This window comes from Eutrigla gurnardus (assembly GCF_963514095.1).
Source record: "Eutrigla gurnardus genome assembly, chromosome: 2".
In the NCBI taxonomy this organism is placed as follows: domain Eukaryota; kingdom Metazoa; phylum Chordata; class Actinopteri; order Perciformes; family Triglidae; genus Eutrigla; species Eutrigla gurnardus.
The window spans coordinates 31,682,706-31,703,323 of record NC_139916.1 but is presented as its reverse complement, the minus strand read 5'-3'; the positions used below and the strand labels follow the sequence as shown (position 1 = coordinate 31,703,323).

At 40.6% G+C, this 20,618-nt stretch overlaps 1 protein-coding gene across 2 annotated transcripts in view; it reads left to right on the top strand.

The window, feature by feature from the left end:
- Nucleotides 1–13,226: 13,226 nt before the first annotated feature.
- The window catches only part of fhit (fragile histidine triad diadenosine triphosphatase), a 533,523-nt gene continuing 526,131 nt past the window's right edge, over nt 13,227–20,618 (top strand). For both annotated transcript variants that reach the window (XM_084025971.1, XM_084025972.1), the window contains exon 1: nt 13,227–13,267. The gene's annotated coding sequence lies outside the window, so the exon portion shown is untranslated. The remainder of the gene's footprint in view (nt 13,268–20,618) is intronic.

Here is a 20,618-nt window from a genome sequence, read left to right as displayed (position 1 = left end):
TGGGAGTTGACAAGCTCAGGGAGGACCAGTTTAAAGGTGTAGAGGCCAGAGAAAACCTGTTTTTCATAATATGGGACTGTTACGTCCCCAGTTGGGCTAGGGGATGAAGGGAGTAACATATAGTTAAATAACCGGGAGTTTTGACAGACAACCAGAGGTGATACGGCCAAGACGAAGTTTATTTATAAACAAAGAGAAACGTGCAAACAAAAGACGGACTTCTCAAAACGCGGGGAGCCGAAACACCTATAACACAATGTGTTTGGGCAAAAACAACCAAGGTTCACTCAACAAAGCACAGGCTACCCACCGGTTTCCTAAGGTAATCAGAACATAGACCAGGTGTGTCAAACTGATCCAGTAAAGGGCCGCTGTGGCTGCAGGTTTTCATTCCAACCAAGCAAGAACACACCTGACTCGACTTATTCACCTACCTGATTTGCCTTCACACCTCGATTGGTTGGATCAGGTGTGTTCTTGCTTGGTTGGAATGAAAACCTGCAGCCACAGCGGCCCTTTACTGGATCAGTTTGACACACCTGACATAGACCAACACCTAGCGCGAACGCTTGCCACACAGGCCAAACCACAGAGTGAGAGAGAGAGCGACACCAGTTCCACCTCCAGGTTATATGCCCCGCCCGCTTGAGTAGCCACAGGTGAGCCAGATCACTTAATGATGCACCGGGGAAAAAAGGGCAGAACCTAGAGTGGGGGAAAAGGGGAGAAAAGAAAACACACACAAGCCGGCGGCCGTAACAGGGACCTTTAAATCTCCCAAAAAACAATGACCATCAGGTTTGGCGAGAGTTTAGGTGTTTAGCGTTTAGATAGATCAGTCCAAACCATAGATGGATGTTCAGCTCCCTCAACGTCTCCATTCCTGCAAGGCCAATTTTACCCTCAATAACTCCCTGCACCTAAAGCTTGGTTTGCCTCAGGAGGCCAGATGAAGGGGACTGTGGGAGATTTTCAATGGGTCCGGGTTCACCTGCATACTTTCGTAGATATATCCAAGAAAAGAGTGTAGTGTAGAAATGAAATTCACACTTCTCTGCCTTTATGAAGAGCTTATTTTCGAGAAGCCTTTGTAGAACCTGTCTCACGTAAGTGCCCTTTAATGTTTCAGGGGCAAATGAGGATATCATCCATATAGACAATGACGGAATGGTTGAGGAAGTCCCAGAGGACACTGTCACGACTGTGGGTTGTTGTAGTGTTGGTTTCCTGTTTTACGCTGTCCTCCCACAATAAAAGGCCAAAAGATAACGTGAAAAAAATGAATGTGTTGCTTGGATGTATTTTTATGGCGTAGTGTATGACAATATCAGCCTAATTCTTTCAGCTGCAATCCCAGCGGTGTAAAACGGACTTGGAGCAAATAAAATAAATATAAAACATAATTCAAAGTGGTAAGTAGGCTGTATGCTGACACAGAAAAGTAATTCCCTCTGATCTGAACACTCTAGTTCTCCTAAGAGACCCTCTCACGATCCACCGAGCTGATTGGTCAGTAGGCAGTGTTGGTCAGTAGGCAGTGTTTTTCTCCACGTTGATCTCTTATCAGGAACATAACCTGCTCCGGAGCAGGTTAGCTCTGCAGCCTAAGTTACCATGGCGATCTACCCCGGTAAGCAGTGAACCAGCATCGTAGGACGGAAAACCCAGGGTTAACCCTGAAGTTACCTCGCTAAACCCAAATTCTGCTTCGTAGTACAGGCCTCTGGTGTATTTAGTCCATGTGTTTCCTTTCTGTCTTTGCTCAGTTGTCTGTTGTATCCTGGATGTATACCCACCACCTGATCTGTCCTGCCTGCCTTTCTCCGTTTTTCTGGGTTACTGTTTGTAAGTTCTGTTTTTCTGTGGATTATCTTGTTTCCTTTTTTGTATAGTGTTTTTTTCTATTGTGGGCTCCCTGAGTTTGGACTTCATTTTCTTTGTAAGCTTATTATTTAAATAGACCTTTTTTTTATCTGCATTTGGGTCCATACCGCCTTTATTATTAGTATACCCGTGACAGACACCATTAACCAGAGCCTGAAACACAGCTGGGGCTATGGTCAAACTGAAAGATATTACCAGATACTCAAAGTGTCCTAGGGAGGTGTTGAAAGCTGTCTTCCACTTGTCCCCCTCCTTTATTTGCACAAGATGGCATGCATTTCTTAAGTCGAGTTTAGAAAAGGGCTGCACGGTGGTGTAGTGGGTAGCACTGTCGACCTCTCAGCGAGAGGGTCGGGCTTGGGTTCCTTCTGTTTGCATGTTCTCCCCGTATAAGCGTGGGTTCTCTCCGGGTTCTCCAGCTTCCTCCCACAGTCCAAAGACATGCAGGATGGGGATAGGTTCATTGATGACTCTAAATTGGCCGTAGGTGTGAATGTGAGTGTGAATGGTTGTCTGTCTCTACATGTCGGCCCTGTGATGGACTGCCGACCTGTCCAGGGTGTACCCTGCCTTCGGCCAATGTCAGCTGGGATCGGCTCCAGCCCCCCCCCCCCCCCCCCCCCCCCCCCCCGTGACCCTGAATACAGGATAACCGGTAGACGATGGATGGATGGAGTTTAGAAAAAAATATGGCTACATTCACATTCTAGAGGGGAATAGGGCTCTATTGAACAAGCCTTCTGCTTCTAAAGAGATGAGGAGATCTCTGTACCTCTGCATTAGGGGAAGACATGCATCTCAGACATTGAAAACCTGGAAAAATTTTGGATGCCAGTAAAATGAGAAATGAATCAATGAGAAAATGTTTTCTTCTAGTTTTCCGTTGTAATTTGGGTGAATGGACCCTGAAAACCATGACCTGGTTCTGGAGCACAAGAAACACTATTCAATTCAATTCAATTTTATTTATAGTGTCAAATCACAACGGAAGTCATCTCAGGACTCACTAGTTGAGTGCTTACCAGCGTCAATAGGAATATTCTAGATAATATAAATATCCATACCAAATGTCATGGCAATGACATTTGGTATGGATATTTATATTGAATCAAGAGGCCCAGACCAGCATCACAATGGATACACTTAACTGTAGCAGGGTCTCAAAGTGGTAAGTTAAACTTGTGTGTGCGTGGGGGGGGGGGGGGCATTTAAACCTTTTGTTGGATCAGAATAATGATCCTCCTTCAGTGAGCTTTCACTGTGATTCATTCAGCTAGTTTGGCAGCGTAGTGCAGATGCCAGAACATTCCTGTCCTACTTCTCCTCTCTGGATGACAGTTCATCAATACATCCATCTACTGCTATCAAGCTCTCACGCTGAGGCTGACAAAACTTTTATATGGCATCAGTCTCTTATTGGGGGTTGTCTGACAATGAAAGGCTCTTTCTCACTTTCATGGCAATTAATTTACAACGGGTATAAAAAGCTTCATAAACTTTGCAGCTGTTCTTGCATAGTGCTATCTTTCACTCATTTAGGCAGATCCACAATCTCTTCTTTCTGCTTAACTCTTGAATTTAATAAGGGCATTAATGTTTCCCGTGATGACTGTCATGTGCAACTCTGCATGGAGTTGCATGTTCTCTACTGACATGGTATTTTTCTATCAAAACATGACACCATCGGCTGCTCTGCATTGCAACACACTTTACACAAAGGCTGAATGCAATCAGCAATGTATTTGTATTTATTTGTCTGGCTCATCATAAGTGTGGAGACAAAATGAAGGGAGGACATCCTAAATAGGAACACACTTGAACTGACCTAAATAGGGGACATAACTACTGTGTCGTGTCATAAAAGGAGCATTGTATGCTGATGCAGCTGAAGATGAATGCAGTAAACCATCATTTAATACATTGAAAATAAATGAGTGCTAGGCCCACTTGGCTGCACCTAGACTGGTAAGATTTATTTGGACTGGACAGGATCATTTTAGTGAGGGGCATGATGGGAAGTATCAGCATAATGTGTACATTTTGTGGTTTATTGTAGACGAGGTGTTTTCATGGGATTCATGGGAATGCAAATTGTATAACTCCTCCCCTTTCTGCAGGAAGGACAGCTTAAATGTCAATCTAACTTTGTATTCCTTTTATCATTATCATTGGTTTTGTTCATTTGGGATTTTAGTTTACTTATGTATCTTAATTCGCTAGTTGCTGTTTTAGGCACTGGCTGCACGGTGGTGTAGTGGTTAGCACCTCAAGAGGGTCTCGGGTTCAAGTCCCTGTTCGGGTTCCTTCTGTGTGGAGTTTGCATGTTCTCCCTGTATAAGCGTGGGTTCTCTACGGGTTCTCCGGCTTCCTCCCACAGTCCAAAGACATGCAGGATGGACCTGTCTGTCTCTACATGTCAGCCCTGTGATAGACTGGTTACCTGTCTGTCTCTACATGTCACCCTGTGATAGACTGGTTACCTGTCTGTCTCTACATGTCAGCCCTGTGATAGACTGGTTACCTGTCTGTCTCTCCATGTCAGCCCTGTGATAGACTGGTTACCTGTCTGTCTCTACATGTCTCCCTGTGATAGACTGGTTACCTGTCTGTCTCTACATGTCAGCCCTATGATAGACTGGCGACCTGTCCAGGTGTACCCTGCCTTCGCTCTTCGTCAGCTGGGATCGGCTCCAGCCCCCTGTGACCTTGAATACAGGATAAGCGGCTGATAATGGATGGATGGATGTATTTGGCACTGGTTTTAGTGTCACCTCTTATATACTCTAATGTTATTCTTCTGTTTTCATTTTTGATCTCTCTGGCACACGAATTTCCTTCACGATTAATACAATTTGAATTTATCTTATCTGATGAGCACATGGTACCGTAAAACCTCTAATAAAGGCCTGTATTCTATCACCGGCCGATCTCACTGTCAGCGGAGGTAAATAAAGGCCAGTCTCTTATGGAGGCCGGGGCTATTATTAGAACCAACGTTTTTACATTTGCATTAACATTTAGGGCATTTAGCAGCCTCAACATTATGCTTGTGATAGTAACATGCAAGTACCACAGGGGCGCAATGTTTTCTAACAAATCCAAGCCATGACAGGACTCTCAAGTTTTGCAGCGCTATTTCAATGCTTCCCATTGTCTATATTAGAGGATTTACGGTATGTAAGAAGTTGTGCAATGCCGTCGCGGTGAGTTTCGAGATGGGGCACCCCCGCTCTGGAAAATCTTTTAAACTGACCGTTGTCGATCTAAAATAGATTCATTCAGATTCACTGCATTGCTTATTTCTCGCATAAAATGTTTTCAGAAACACATTTCGGTGAACTATGGTCGTAAAATAAGAGAAAGTTTCCAAACAAGCCGCCATGTTGGTCGGTTTGAAATCCGGGAGCAGACAGGCCACCAGTGAAAGCGTTCGTCCAATCAGGTGCAGCCATGAAGTGTGCGCATGATTGTATGAAGGAGAGCACCTGTCAATCATCCTCCTAGTGGCAGCCCACCAAGCGTGCAATACTGGCAAGCAGTAAACGTTTACCGTAATATGGCAGCTGCAGGGCCAAAGAGGAGACTTTTTCAATAAATGAACCTAGTATTTTATAGGTTCAAATAGACACAAAATCTTGTTTTTATTCATTCTACTGGTAGTCCGTTTTGCTCAAATAGAAATAGAGGCCTTTCTCTAATTCTGGCCTCCTTCCAATAAAGGCAGCGATGTGCTTGAGTAAATATTAGAGGATTTACGGTATGTCTGTGATGTAAGCATTTGAGCATGCACAGACCACTGGCTGCTAGGTTCTTTAGTTAATTACCGATTCTGGCCTTGAATTCTTTTATTAATCATTATATCTGGTGTGGTGACTTGTGTAGTCCTGCACTGCTGCTTTGCTGCCTTTAAGGACTCGACGATTTCCAGTTTCCTGCAACTCAACCTTGGTAGGCCTGAAGTCCTGGTTATGGTGCTGATCAGATTTCTAATACCGACCTTGGACCACTAACAACCAACACCAAACAAGGTTCAACAGATTCTCACACCAATACATCAAATATCGATACTAAGCTTCAAACTAAGTAACTCTCTATCCGTACGCTCCTCAAATGCATAAAAGGACCTGTATTATTTCTCGTCTTTCTCGCGTTCCAACCACTCAAAGGACTTATCCCTGTATGTCAACATTCACACACATTCATACATTGATGGCAGAGGCTGCCTTGCAAGGTGCCACCTGTCCATCAGGATCTAAAATTTATACTCATTCACACACCTATGGCACTTCTGGGTATCAATGTACAGAGCCTCTACTGCTAAGCAATAGCTGCCCCATAGTGTCTTTTGAAAATAAACATGTTTTCACAGGAAGTTAGCTTCAGGCCAAAGCCACTTAAGTAGGTTCAGGAAAACAGTGTGGGTGACATTACTTGACTAGCAACTTACATTAGGGTCATTCCGTGTCATTTCATAAAATGCCTCCCACCTGACCATCTCAGAATGTCCTGTAAATATTCTAGTACAAAGACACACAAAATATTAGGTCTCTACTGTCAATATTTTTCTCATGAAAAATCATTGAATGAAGGGTAGTTTAGACGGTTTTTGGCATCATGCTCTGAAAAGCCAACAGCAATATCTCACCTGTGGCCTTCAAAATTTCTACAGTGTATATCTGTTACTAATAGCCTCCAGACATGGAATATCAGGGTTGTAGCTCAGTGATAACCTAGTATGGTAGGTACTTCTCCCACAATGTGGCTTGTCGAAATTAAGTAGCAAATTTGAAGAGTTGCTGAGCTCCCATTTTTGCAGATAAAAGACTTTTATCACTTCTGCCTCTATCTCTGGTGTTAGCTTAAACATTCTACAAAATATGGTTTCTCTCAGATGATTAGTTTCACAGATATTAAGGCTCAAAAATGGAAGTAAACACATATTTGCCCAACTTCAGAGCCATATTCCAAAAAACTGACAACAAGTATCAGGTCCAAACTTACTTTTTTTGAAAGATCATATTCTTGTTAAAATCATATTAAAAGATCGGGAGGATGATTTGCCTCATTTTGTCGCAGTGATTTTTTAAAATCCTGATATTGGTGGGGTTTTTGTGGTCGTTTTTGGTACTGCATGTCCTAACAGCCTACTAGTAAACATCACAGATGGGCAATTATTTGTGTTTTTTACCATTTACCAAAGACTTACATGTGACTAAATGCTACTGATAAATTTAGCCTCACGAAAACATTAAAATGTAAGTTACAGAGGCAATAAGTCCTTGAATGTGAGTTAAACATGCTGAAAGCAGCTTTTAATGTCTTAAACCATGAATAAACATATAATAGCATAATATTGAAGACTGCACATTTTGTCATACTTTAAGTATTGACATTACACAACCAAATCAAATAATAATCTTAATTTGAGCATAAAGATTTTACATTACAGTAGAAAAGTCTCCAAAGTTTGATATTGGTTTTTGGAATATGGCTCTGAAGTTGGGCAAAGATGTGTTGACTTCCATTTTTGAGCCTTAATATCTGTGAAACTAATCATCTAAGAGAAACCATATTTTGTAGAATGTTTAAGCTAACACCAGAGATAGAGGCAGAAGTGACAAGCCACATTTTTGGAGAAGTTTAAGTACATACCATACTCGGTTATCATTGAGCTACACCCCTGATATTCCATGTCTGGAGGCTATTAGTAACAGATATACACTGTAGATAGTTTTCTAGATATTGCTGTTTAAAAATGGCTTTTCAGAGTATGATGCCCAAAACCGTCTAAACTCCCCTTCATTCAATGATGTTTCATGAGAAAACTGTTGACAGTAGAGACCTAAGATTTTGGATTTGTCCTATTAACAAGTGTGTCTTTGTACTAGAAATTTTTCAAAAATTCTGTGATGGTCAGGTGGGAAGATTTTCAGAAATTTTATGACATGACACGGAATGACCCATTACTGATTTGACAAAATGTCAATGTTTCCTTTCAGTTTAACCCAGGATACTAACATCAGACTCCAGGGTTAAAGTCCTATGTTTGTTTGACCTGTCTGCCGTCTGTTGTTCTACCCATAATGCAGCGGGTGGGTGCGTCGCTTATCAAAGCTAAATGAGCATCGATATCAGACGCTTTACTGACGAAGCTGCGTTATGGTGAAGAGTAGGGGTGCAGTCGAATAGTCAAAAAATAAGGTCCTAACTCCTATTCCTATCTCCTATTCCTTGACCTCTGGGGAAAACGTCACGGGGTTAAGGAAAGGCGATAGGAGAACTCAAAAGGACTTAGGAATAGTCGACCGCGGTGCTCAGAGAATCCGACCGGACTTTCACTAAGCTACGTCATTATAACGCGGCCGCTGATGATTGACAGCTGATGATCAGCGCCAGCGATTGACGTGCGTCTGCACTGGAGAAACTACAATAATGGACTACAAAAAGCGCATCGTCCACTTCTCCACATGTTGGTTTTATAAACAGCTGGTTCACTGACCGGCTTCAGGTCCAGCAGCTCCTCCTTTCTGTTTGACCGTTGTTTTATTTACTTTTCATTTGTGGTTTTAGTTTCGTTTTTGTCAAACATTTGTAACATGATTGAAATAAAAAAAAAACATTCAATTATTATCACTGTCCACACACATTTATCATCACTATTCCAATTACTATATGTCTGCATGAAAGTAATTGTTAAATATGTTAATGCACATATCGTTTGTTTTAATTAACGGCCGAGGTGTGCGGCACTTTAAATGTTGCTCTCGCAAAGAATTGTGGGTTGGCGTGATCTCCTTTCCTATCGCATAGGAAGGTCAGTTGCATCCTATGCTAAAGGAGCTCTGAAAGGAAGCATTGGAGCTCCTTTCCTATGCATTTAGAGAATTCGAACGGCTCTTATCATGGCGGCCACTTGTTTACTTCCGGGTCACTTCTTCAGTTAGGAACCTTCCTAAGCAAAAAAGACTATTCGACTGCACCCTAGGTCTGGAGTCAGAGCTGGTGAGGAGGAGCAGGAAGTGGGAATCAGAGCTTACCTGTAGCAGAACACCAAGCTACTGGCAACATTAGGTCTGAGTGAAAATGAAATAAGAAAACCCTCATCAGTCCCACAATGAGGGAGTTAATGTGGGGTTTTCTTGCTCTAAGTACATTTCTGTTTGCAGACCCATGATTGTTGAGTTATTTATTCATTTAGAATGATGTGTTAATTGCAGTTATAGAGTTGTACTCTGTTAACTTTCTGTTTGGATAAACCAGTATTGACTGCCGACCAGCACTTCCAGACTGTAGTCCTTGATCAGCATTTCCTTTCTACAGTCCCAGCTTGTTTTGATGTGTTGAGAGTGAGAATGGTTTAAAACTACAATATGCACAATGTCTTTTTCCATCTCACTGTTTACAAATTAGAAATATCACCACAGCCAACCTAGTGCACCCAAAAACAACGTTGAACAACTCCTCTACACCCTAATTTCCTCCCACATGGATTCATTATTTAGTTGGTGCCGAATGCCGCATCAACACTCACCACAAACACTCGACACATTCAGGGCACACATCAGTCCAGAAGCGGCCGAATTACACTGGCTACCCATTTGTTACAGAATTAAATTTAAAATTGTATTGATTGCTTTTAAATCCCTACATGGTCTGGCTCCGCTTTACAATTCTGAACTCTTAACCCCTCATTCTGCTCCAAGACCCTTCAGATCAGAGAATAAATGTTGTTAAAAGTTCCTCGGTGCATGCCTTAAACAAAGGAGGGCCATGCTTTTTCTGTTTCAGCTACAACCCTGTGGAACAACCTCAGGCTCAGATCAGTAGCGTGCTTCAGTGAAAAGCTGTTTTTAACACCTGTATATTCAATTTGTCTTTTATTTACATTCATTTTGTTATCTCTATGTTGACACAAATCTCTGTTTTTATTGCATTTTCTGTATATTATATGTTATGATTCACTATATTTGCATCTTTATTGTATGGCATTGTATTTTGTGAAGCATATATGTTGTCTTGGCCTTAAAGTTATACTCATGTAAACATACATTCTAAAATAAAAATACATAAAAAAAAACACAATAAGCAAAAAGAAACAAAATAAGAGTTAGTTCAAAAGTAGAAAGGAAAAAAAGAAACAGGAGTGATGATGAAGGTGTGTCTGTGTGTGTGTGTGTGTGTGTGTGTGTGTGTGTGTGTGTGCGTGTGTGTGCGTGTTTGTGTGCGTGTACTAAGGCGAGGCCGGTACTAGGAAGCAGGATTTGTGCTTAGCAAGGTAACTTAAGCGTTAACTCTGGGTTTTCCGTCCTACGAAGCTGGTTCACTTCTTACCGAGGTAGATCGCCATGGTAACTTACGATAACCAGCTTCCTGTGACCGCTTATCTCCGATTGCCTTTGTTAGGGTTACTTAAGCTGGATCTCTGAAAGATACACTGGGTATGTTGAACTCGCTGAGGCGTACAGGCCCCTGTCCTACACCAGACTCTAAGAGTACTTTGTCACCTTGCCAATGTACCCCGAACATACGTATTCCACCTCTCCATTAGCCACGAAGGTAAGCCTCCCCATTTCCAACATGTGTTGTATTGTTTCATACCACTGGTGTTTTAGGTTGTTTCCATATCCTTGTCAGCTGCTTGGGTGTGGTTAAATTAAAGATATTTCGCTCCTTTAGTGTATGTTGATACCCAGCCAATTTCCTAATGTCAGGGATTCCCTAATGTCAAGGATGTCTTTGATGGCTTTCTCTACCTCGTCCCAAAAATATTTTATTACCCGAAAAATATGTATGATTTACCTATGCTTTACCTTCCCCACATCCTCTCCAGCAACCTGCTCCTGCTACAGGAGAGATCCCTCCAGTGATATGTGGTGTGAAAAAAATCTCTGAATTATTTTCCATGCAAACTTTCTGTTTTGACTGTATAGTCTCAAAATGTCCCTTCAAAGAGTCTCTCCAGTCCTCCCCTGAAATGTTTATAGATGACGTCCTACCTTTATTTCGGTTTTCTTACTGGTAGAATTCAAAGGGGATCAAAAAAATATAACTGTGGCTGCGCAGGAATAGTCTGTTTCTCTTAGGAAGGTTCCTAACTGAAGAAGTGACCCGGAAGTAAACAAGTGGCCGCCATGATAAGAGCCGTTCGGATTCTCTAAATGCAAAGGAAAGGAGCTCCAATGCTTCCTTTCAGAGCTCCTTTAGCATAGGATGCAACGGACCTTCCTATACGAAAGGAAAGGAGATCACGCCGACCCACAATTCTTTGCGAGAGCAACATTTAAAGTGCCGCACACCTCACCGTTCATGAAAACGAACGTTATTTGCATATTTAACAATGACTTTCATGCAGACATATAGTAATTGGAATTGTGTTGATAAATGTGTGTGGACAGTGATAATAATTTAATGATATTTTCATTTATTTCAATCATGTTACAAATGTTTGACAGAAATTAAACTAAAACCATAAATGAAATGTAAATACAGCAAATGGTCAAAGAGGAAGGAGGAGCTGCTGGACCTGAAGCCGGTCAGTGAACCAGCTGTTTATAAAACCAAAATGTGGAGAAGTGGACGACGCGTTTTTTGTAGTCCATTATTGTAGTTTCTCCAGCGCAGACGCACGTCAATCGCCGGTGGCGATCATCAGCTGTCAATCATCAGCAGCATTATAATGACGTAGTTTAAGTCCGGTCTGATTCTCTGAGCACCGCGGTCGTCTTTTTCTAAATCCTTTTGCGTTCTCTCTCTGTATATATATATATTTATATGAATGTATGAAGGACGCTGCATAGTCCAAGCACATTATTGCTCTTTTCATCCTTAACAAAGGCAGCGTTGACCAGATCCACTCCTTCCTTTCTTGCAGTATTTTGTTTGTTGGTGTAAAGTCCGTTCAACAAAAACAAAGAGTATGTCTACAAGATGTATTTGAATGAAGCCATGTATGCATACAAATACAAGGAATGTAACCCTCACAATGTACTTAACACAAATAGAAGCAAAAGCTTCATCATCCTGCAGACAGTCCCGTCCACATTTATTTTCTTTCATACCTTATTTTACTAAATAATAAATGTATCACTCTTACTGCTATTCTACTTTGCACCAGTGATTATCACTTTATCTTTATTACTCACTTGTTTTTAGAGGTTTATATTATGACTGCATTTATTTTCTCAATCTCTTTTGATCAACCCTGGCACAAGTATTTCCTTTGCGATTAATAAAGTTCTATTTTATTTTATTTTGGATCAGTCATGCAAGTGACTATAATCCTAACCCCTGCTTTTACTTGTGTACCTCAGGTTCCACCAAACGTCCTCAGTGAGTGAGATTGTTTGTCTGGATTCATATACCTGTTTGCTCTCAGCCGGTTCACATTTACCTTCAATAAATCATTGAACTTTTACTCCTGCTTCTGTGTCTGGGCCCAGTTTGCTCATTTTAAACATTCACTTTGAACATTATGTTTCAGAAAACTTGTAACCCACTGAAGGACACTGTAGGTAGGGCCCTATGAAATCTGTTATAATTTTTTCCAGATTCCATTTTATTTTTTCCCAAATTCAGTGTTTTCCGTTTTAATTTGTCTAAATTCTGTGTTTTACAATTTTAGAGCCTTTTCTTATCCATCAAATGGTGTCTAATCATGTGATTGCTGAATCAAAATTAAGAAATGTAATGAAGAAACATTCTAGTAGGTCTAATTCTAATTCCTGGGCATTCCGAGACCATGAACATGTGCATAAATATGTAAGTATATGTGCAATCATTTATGGAGGAGTCATTCCACCCACTTTTTAAAATCCCAACCCCCCCAAACACACACACACCCACACACACACACACACACACACACACACATAACGTCTATGCACCTCAATAGCTCACATTCACAAATGCACACCAAAATACTAGTTTGAGTCGTATATCTGAAGGATTTTACTGAGGGGTTTGTTCATGCATTCATTGCCTGATTCAAAAAGTGTACTCCTAAAAGCAAGGTCCGACCGGATCTTCTGATTTACAATGATGTAGGTCTAGGTAGTGATGTTGTGATTTAGGTGATATCTAAAAGTCCCTCTGTAAAAACGTTGACTCCAAGTAAACAAAATTATTTTTGTAGTGATACAAAATAATTGTCATCATGTCAGTAAACAAGTGGGCAAGTTTCATGGAGATACCTAGTTCAAATATTTATCATCGTCGTTGTTGCGTCTGTCAGAATAATTCCTACGTGCAGTAAACGCAACATTAAGTTCGCCTTTCTTCAATTCTGGTACTTGTAGTTTTATAGTCGTGATTGCCAGTCTACGGTGCGAACTTAAAACCACATTCCCCACAATGCAAGCGCACAAGTCCCTCCCGTCATAAGAAGGTGAGTGTATGAAGCATGCATTTGTTTGAACGTGCCGTTGGGAACAACGGAACCTTGTCGGTGATGCTCGCTGCTCAGAGCGCTTCGGTCGCGTTCTTCATTTAACTGTCACCGTTTAGAACCGACCAGCACGCGCACTGGCTCATCTCCGCTAACGTTCTACGTGACAACGTAAAGCGAGCCCACACTTCCGCATAGCGTCAGTCCCTTTAAACAGTCCGACCTGTCTCACCGCGTGGTGTTCACGGTGGCAACGGTTTTGTTTGGGGCGCCGGGATTCCTTCCGTTCACGGAGCTGGAAGTCCGTCCACCCGGCACTTCGCCTGTCAGCGTCGGGCAAAGTAAACAGCTGCTCCGCTTCTACAGATTAAGCCTTACACGCTAATGTTAGCCGTGCTAACACTGGGGAGAACAGGGAGGGGGCGGCGGCTGGGTTTGATGGTACGCCTCTTCTCACCGTCTGAGCCGGGGTTGTGTCGAATACCGTCCCCCGACCTGCACTTCGGCATTTCATCTCTCCAGCTGTATCTTGGCTACTTCTCCATGCCGAAGTGTCTGATGATTCGTTAAGATTTGAGCAGGATATTAATTCAGGGATGTCACTCGGATTTAAAGACCCCCCCCAGGAGAAGCTAGTAACAAGTTAAAAGCAACAGACTTCTTCTATTGTCTTGTGTTGAACAAGAGTTACTGTCATGTTAACTTTTAGATACATTAAAGCTGCATGCTTAGAACCTGATGATGTAAATGTGTCTTAAAGTGATAGCGTATCTAATTCCTCTCTCCATTAGATCAGCTGCAGGTCTAAAGAATGGACTTTAATTACACAGTAACTGTCCTCTGATTGGTTCAATCAGAGTGTGATTCTGTCATAAAGTATACAGTAGAATAAACCAAGACTGGGTTTAAAGGTCACAGTGAAATCTGACAATATACATATGAACTTTACCCATATAACTGTATTTATATGTATTGATTCTGTATTTATTCCAGGTAAATGAGGATACAGTGACAAAAAGAGAAATAGCCTTTACAGAAATACTTCTTTCTAAAGTATAGTCTTTCTCCAGACCACGATGCTATAATCCTAAAACTATATACCATTTCATCATTATGAGATTGTTGTGAAAATAAAGACAAAAAAAATAAAATAATGAAAAATTAAAGCCCCCCTAAAATAGGCCTAACAACATCACTGTATTAATTCATGATTATGAGGAATTTGTATTTTTATTTCTGCTATATGAAAAAAAGTTTCAATATAAGTAATAATAATTATAATAGTTCATATCTGCTTGTTCCTTGGCGTGATATTAGCCTATATGATACTGAGCTGAATATTCAGACTTTAAATGTCACTTATACACACATCCCCAGACTGAAGGATCTCCACTCACATTTGGTTCCATTATGTGTAATACACACAATGAGGCCACTAGGGGGTTTAGACTTCCTGCCGGTGCCGATGATTTTCTCCTTATACTTTGTGGTCTTGATCAAAGACTCTCATCCAAACCCTCAAAGAGATAGTAGCAGAATGCAGTGTGAAGTGGCCAGCCCATTCAACGCTGCGTTTAGCTTTACTGTTATCATGATATGCATATTCACAAAGGGGGCTAATGCTCTTCATCCCCTCCACCACAGCGAAGGGCGTTTTGAAAGCACTTTTCTTAAAGAATGAGCTTGAATAATGCATGTTCCAGCAGGTTGAAAATAAGCTCTCCCATCTCTTCTGAGACCATAAACATGAATTGTGTGAGCAACTGAACGTGATCATTTCTATGTTGGAGGCAGCTGTTGCGGAGATTTACACTGTGTGCTTTACTGCAGTGTCATCGGACACTAGGCTCCACTTGATGGATAGTATGGCCTTTGCATATTTGAATTACGCTTTTTTTTTGGTGCTATGGAAGTCTTTTTAATCTATTGAACTTTTTTTTTGCATCTAAAAACTTGATTTTGTGACAGTTTCCAGGACTTCCATGATTATTGAAATGTGATGGAAAGCATACAACCATATTGTGGATTTTACATTGAATGGTGGGCAGCATATCACAGATGGACCTTTAGTCTCAGGAAATCACTTGTGACTCCACGTCAGATGAGGCTGGTGGTAACAGTACAGCTACAAGATAGAGGACGTCGACCTCTTCCTTTTCTAGATCTTTGTACAATTTGTCAATCTACGCAGACTCATCTCATGAATCGGCGTATGTATGACACGCCAACTCGTATGCCATTATGGCGTGTTATCACTACGCACAATCGCCTTTTCGCGTGTTTATCAACGCCGAACCCTAACCCTAAATGGCGTTTACATACACACGGATGTGATGGGTCGTTTCGCTAGAGGGCGCTGACAAACACACGGATGTGATGGGTTGTTTCGCTCAGAACGTACACATACACGCGAATAGCTGGAATTGCGCACAGACAACACGCCACAGGCAGTGGCCTGTATATTTACGAAAAGTCATGATGTCACGTTGATCTATGGACGCCGGATAGCTCAGTCGGTAGAGTTGGCGCCCCATGTACTGAGGCTTAGTCCTCAATGCAGCGGCCCGGGTTCCAATCAGGCCGGTGTGTCACCCCCTCCCCCTTTCACTGTCACACTGTCCTCTCTGAATGAAGGCAAAAGGCCAAACGAAAATAACCAAAACAAGAAAAAAAGATCAATCTACGGGGCTCCAGACTAACGTTTACATTGGTCACACTGGTGCGTTTCATTTAGGTGCACCCAAAATGTTTCACTGCACCTTATTTCACTGGAATAATACACTTTCGTTACAGTTCTCATATACACTGGTCATTTTTTAACACATGATGTAAATAACTATATACAGGAATAAATATAATTTTTTAAAATAAATGTTTTTCTTCATTTAAATCTCAACAAACAACATCACACTAACCTCAATTGTTTGAAAATAAACTTAAATGTTCTTCTTTGTTGTTGATATTATAAGCTGTGTTTAATATGATTATCATTTATGAATCCTCACTGTTCTGACTCACTGCTGCGGTTTGTGGCTGCCTGGTGCTTTTTTAAAGTTACAATTCTGAGCGATGATGCTGGACAGTCAAAGCAGCATTCCCAGTCAGGCGCTGGTCGTACTCTTTGCAGTAAATGCATAATGTCGGCCCGCCCGCGGCGAACCAGACGCCGAATCAAACAACCTGTTCTTAAAACAATGGTGACTATTTATTCAGACTAATCAAGTACTGTAGTTGTAGTTGTTGTAGTTGAATACTTGTATGATTCATGTGACTTTATATGTTCTAGTCCACTACATCTCAGAGGGAAATATTGTACTTTTACCTCCATTTACCCAGTTATATGGTAACATTGGTTACTTTGCAGCTTATTAATTCAAAATATAATTTGACTATAATAAACTGTGATGTATTATGAAGAAGTATATAATTATTATGAAGAATGCCTTTACCAGCTACAACATTAAAGTCATAAAATATATTTAACAATAAAGTTGATATAACTAGGCGACACATTAGTAATTACACTGAACTGTCACTTAAAAAAATATATTTCCTATATCTATATCCTATATTTACAGAAAGTGTAGTCATAGTACAATTATTTAGAGGTGTCAAAAGTGTGTCAATTATAAAAAAAACACTGAAAGTACGATGTTAGTTTAATTTCAGTATATTTCAGTGCAGACAGGTGTTTTCATTTATCCTGGCTGATTACTCTGGTGCTCAGGTTAGGAGAAGCTATATGCTGGGATATAATTCTCCCTGCCTATGGAGCTAAGGTTGTGTAGACTTGGTTCGTGCTATCATAGCTACTAGCTTTCTCACCGGACTTCAACATGTCACGTTAGCTAACCAGAGCTGACAGGCTAAGACAGGCATGTCTTAAAATGTTTTGAACATGCAAGGACAAGTGCTAAATGCAAATGTACCTTTCATCGGGGTGTTGACTGGATTGCAAGCAAGTAGCTTGAGAGCTTAGAAGAGGCATCTTCTCTGTGTGTGTGTGTGTGTGTTTGTGTGTCGAGCAAGCAGCTGTCACTGGAATAAGTGCCATTTTGAAACACTGCATTTGGTTGTTATAATTAATACATCCATTCCTCAACATAGCATACATCATTCCATTCCATTCCTCTAATTTGTAGTTGTAAAACAATTTTGGAGTTCTGTTCTTTGCATTTTTGATTGAGCTACAGCTTTAGTAGATTGTCCCGTCCTTCCAGCAACTAGAGCAGAGTTCAGGGTCAGCGGCACAGGAATAGAACGGGAGTACACTGTCAGAAAAAGGGTACAACTGCTTGCGATGTACCCTCACAGGTTCCCACTTGTTCCATATGGTACTTGCATGTACTATTTTTTGGGGGTTAAAAGGGTACATATAAGTTCCAAAATTATCAGGGGTCCACATCTGTACCATTTTTCCCACAAATGGGTACAATGACAATGTGAGACTGTTGGTGCCACTAATACAGTTTGGATGGTATGGTTTGTGCATCAGAATTTGGAAATTTAGTTCATTTACACTCTTATTCTTAAACCCAAGGTTCCAGTGAACCCAGAGAACAGCAGTGAATTCAACAATAAAGTAGGACTAAACATAACATTGCACACAAAATTATTAATTAATTAATCATAACCATTTTGTTATCTTAACACAAAGCTTTTGTACAAAATATGGGTATCCTATTGGTATCAGCAATATCACAACTGGATCAGAAACAAAATCGGTGATATTGCACATCACCAATATTTAGCTGAAGCCAGCTTGAGACTGCGATATTAAAATTTGACAGTGAAAAGCCTCAATGTATCCTGGAGATAACGATGATGAAGAACAAGGATCAGCGTCAAACCCCAATGATGAAGGGCCTGTATGACCCATAAGGGCGCACGCATGCACATTCTTTACGCTGCAGCGCATCAACTGCACTACGGACAGTCAAACCTCAACGTCAAAGACGGACTTCCCCACTGAGGAGCTCCTAACAAATCTGGAGCAGGCTGGAATAGACGTGACAGAGTCAGAGGCCCAGAGATTCAGAGGTAAGTTAATTTTAAATTGAACTGGAAGGTTGAAGATATAGTGTTTAATATGGTCTATGCAGCCTTTTGCCAAAATTGAATAAACCAAAGTGACTAAGCTGTTAGCGAGCATCGCTAGCTAGTTGGACATTAAACTTTATTTTAAAAAATAACAGGTTAACATTACCAAAGATGTGTTTTTTGAGACTATCTCTTGTGTCTTCTAACGTTACCTTTATCTTGTTGGTTTTGTGTTCCTGAATGGAACTGATTTTGTAACTTATGTAGCTAACGTTCGTTAACGTTACCGCAACACACCGTAAGGAGGCCTTAATATGTAGCGGAAAAACACCCAATCTGGCAACACGAAACAGATCCTCTACCAACCAAATCACATTAACGGCGTACAGTAGCTGTCCGCTGTCTTCACCTCCCAGCTGCAGCTGGACAACCTGGTTCTGCAGTTGTTGGAGACCTGCAGTTTCAGTGTTAAACTGATCAAACAATTGCTGTCTGTGGTTCTATGTGGGCTGTGGCAATCATTTCTAAAAACAATATACAACATATTGGGGAAAAAAACTATGAACGTGTTCATTTTCTGAACTACTGTATGAACTGAACTAGTTCATTTAAAATTTGTGAACTGACTTTGAACTAGTTAATGTAGAAGGTAGAACCTTCCCAACACTGAAGGTAATTTTGCTTATAGTTCAAGATGTATTAAATTTACTCACTTCATGCTTTTTGTATCTTCAGAAAAGTGACTATTATAATCTTTCTCTCTCTTTCTCTCTCTCTTTTTCTCTCAATTCTTTCAGACAAGGACATGGATAGAGAGTGTGATAGAGTGTTGATTGACAGATAACATGATATAGATTTTTTCTGGGTGATGGTTTTTGATTAATTTTACTGCTACATTTATCTGTATTTTTGTTTTTACTCCCTTAGATGGTTTTAACGTAAAACTAATTTTAAATTATATAGACATTGCTGGGTAGTTCTATCTACAGTTCACTTTCAGACAGATGAAGTTGATTTTAAAGTTCGAATTGGCCTCTTGAGATATTGTGGAGTAGAAGTAGGCTATGAAGTAGCATAACATGGAAACCTCAAATTTGTATCACTTGATTAAATGTATTTAGCCATATTCCACTACTTTCTGTTGTGTTCGTTATTCCTCCTTTACCAAGAGATCTTCAGACCAGGCTTGAAAACAAGAAGCATGTCAGAAGTCATCCAGAGATCGACATAGGATAATTTGTGTTCTCCATGAAGCAATGTTAGAATACACAATGTGAGTCAAAAATGTCCCATGAATTTGCTACAGTGTCACTCTGTCATTGCTTTAGTAATATACTTCAAGCTGTTAAGTTGCATAGCCAAATTTGCTCCTACCTGGAAGCTCAAGGCCCATCCCATGATGAACATTAACAGTTATGATATTTAAATAGCAGTTATGTGGTTAAGTATTCATAGTGCTATTCTTTCATTTATTCTATCTCACAGGTATCCTACTATTGCAGAATATGTGCAAGTACTTAAAGCACTTATTGCGAAGTACCCTTTTCTCAAGGATCTGGAGGGAAATGGCTATGTACTGTAAGTTACAAAGTTTGGTAGTTTTGGAATTATGGTGATGTATATTGTCTGATGTAATGCAAACAATTTAATGACTGAATACAGCAATGCATGTGTTAAACTTGTCTTGGATATGTTTATTATTTTATAAGTTATCCTTTCTTTATTGTTTGTATTAGCATACCTGGCATCAATCCCTCAAGCGCAAATTCAAAGCGGAGCGTGCACTTTTGATTGATGACGATGAGGTGAAAAGAAGTAAGGAAAAGTTTGGGCACAGAAGAACGGGAGAGTCCACTGAAGCTGCAGGAACCTGTCGCAGATCTGTGGCAGGGATGAGTAGTTTCATGTAGCTTCGTGCACTTATTACAAAAAGTTATTGTCCACAATAGTATTTTACCGTAGCTGTCTGTAAAAAGGTTAAGTTCAATAGCGGCTATTTTTTATGAATAATTCTATTGATTATTTTGTCATTAGTTGATTAATCCTTTGGTGAACTTGCATATTAATGTTATTATGGTGGCAAAATTCTAGTTCAAATGCGCTTCTGCAGTTTTAGTTTTCTGTTTTTAATTCCAGCAGGTGCCTGCTGGAATTGGTGAGGATGCAACCTCTATTGAGAGGCATGTGCATGATCTACATAATGCAGTATGAAAAGATGCAACCAGACAGCTCTGTGGTCAAAGACTGCATGCAGCGAACATTTGTATGGCGTTGAAAGAGATCGTGGATGGCATGATAGTTGAGGATGCAC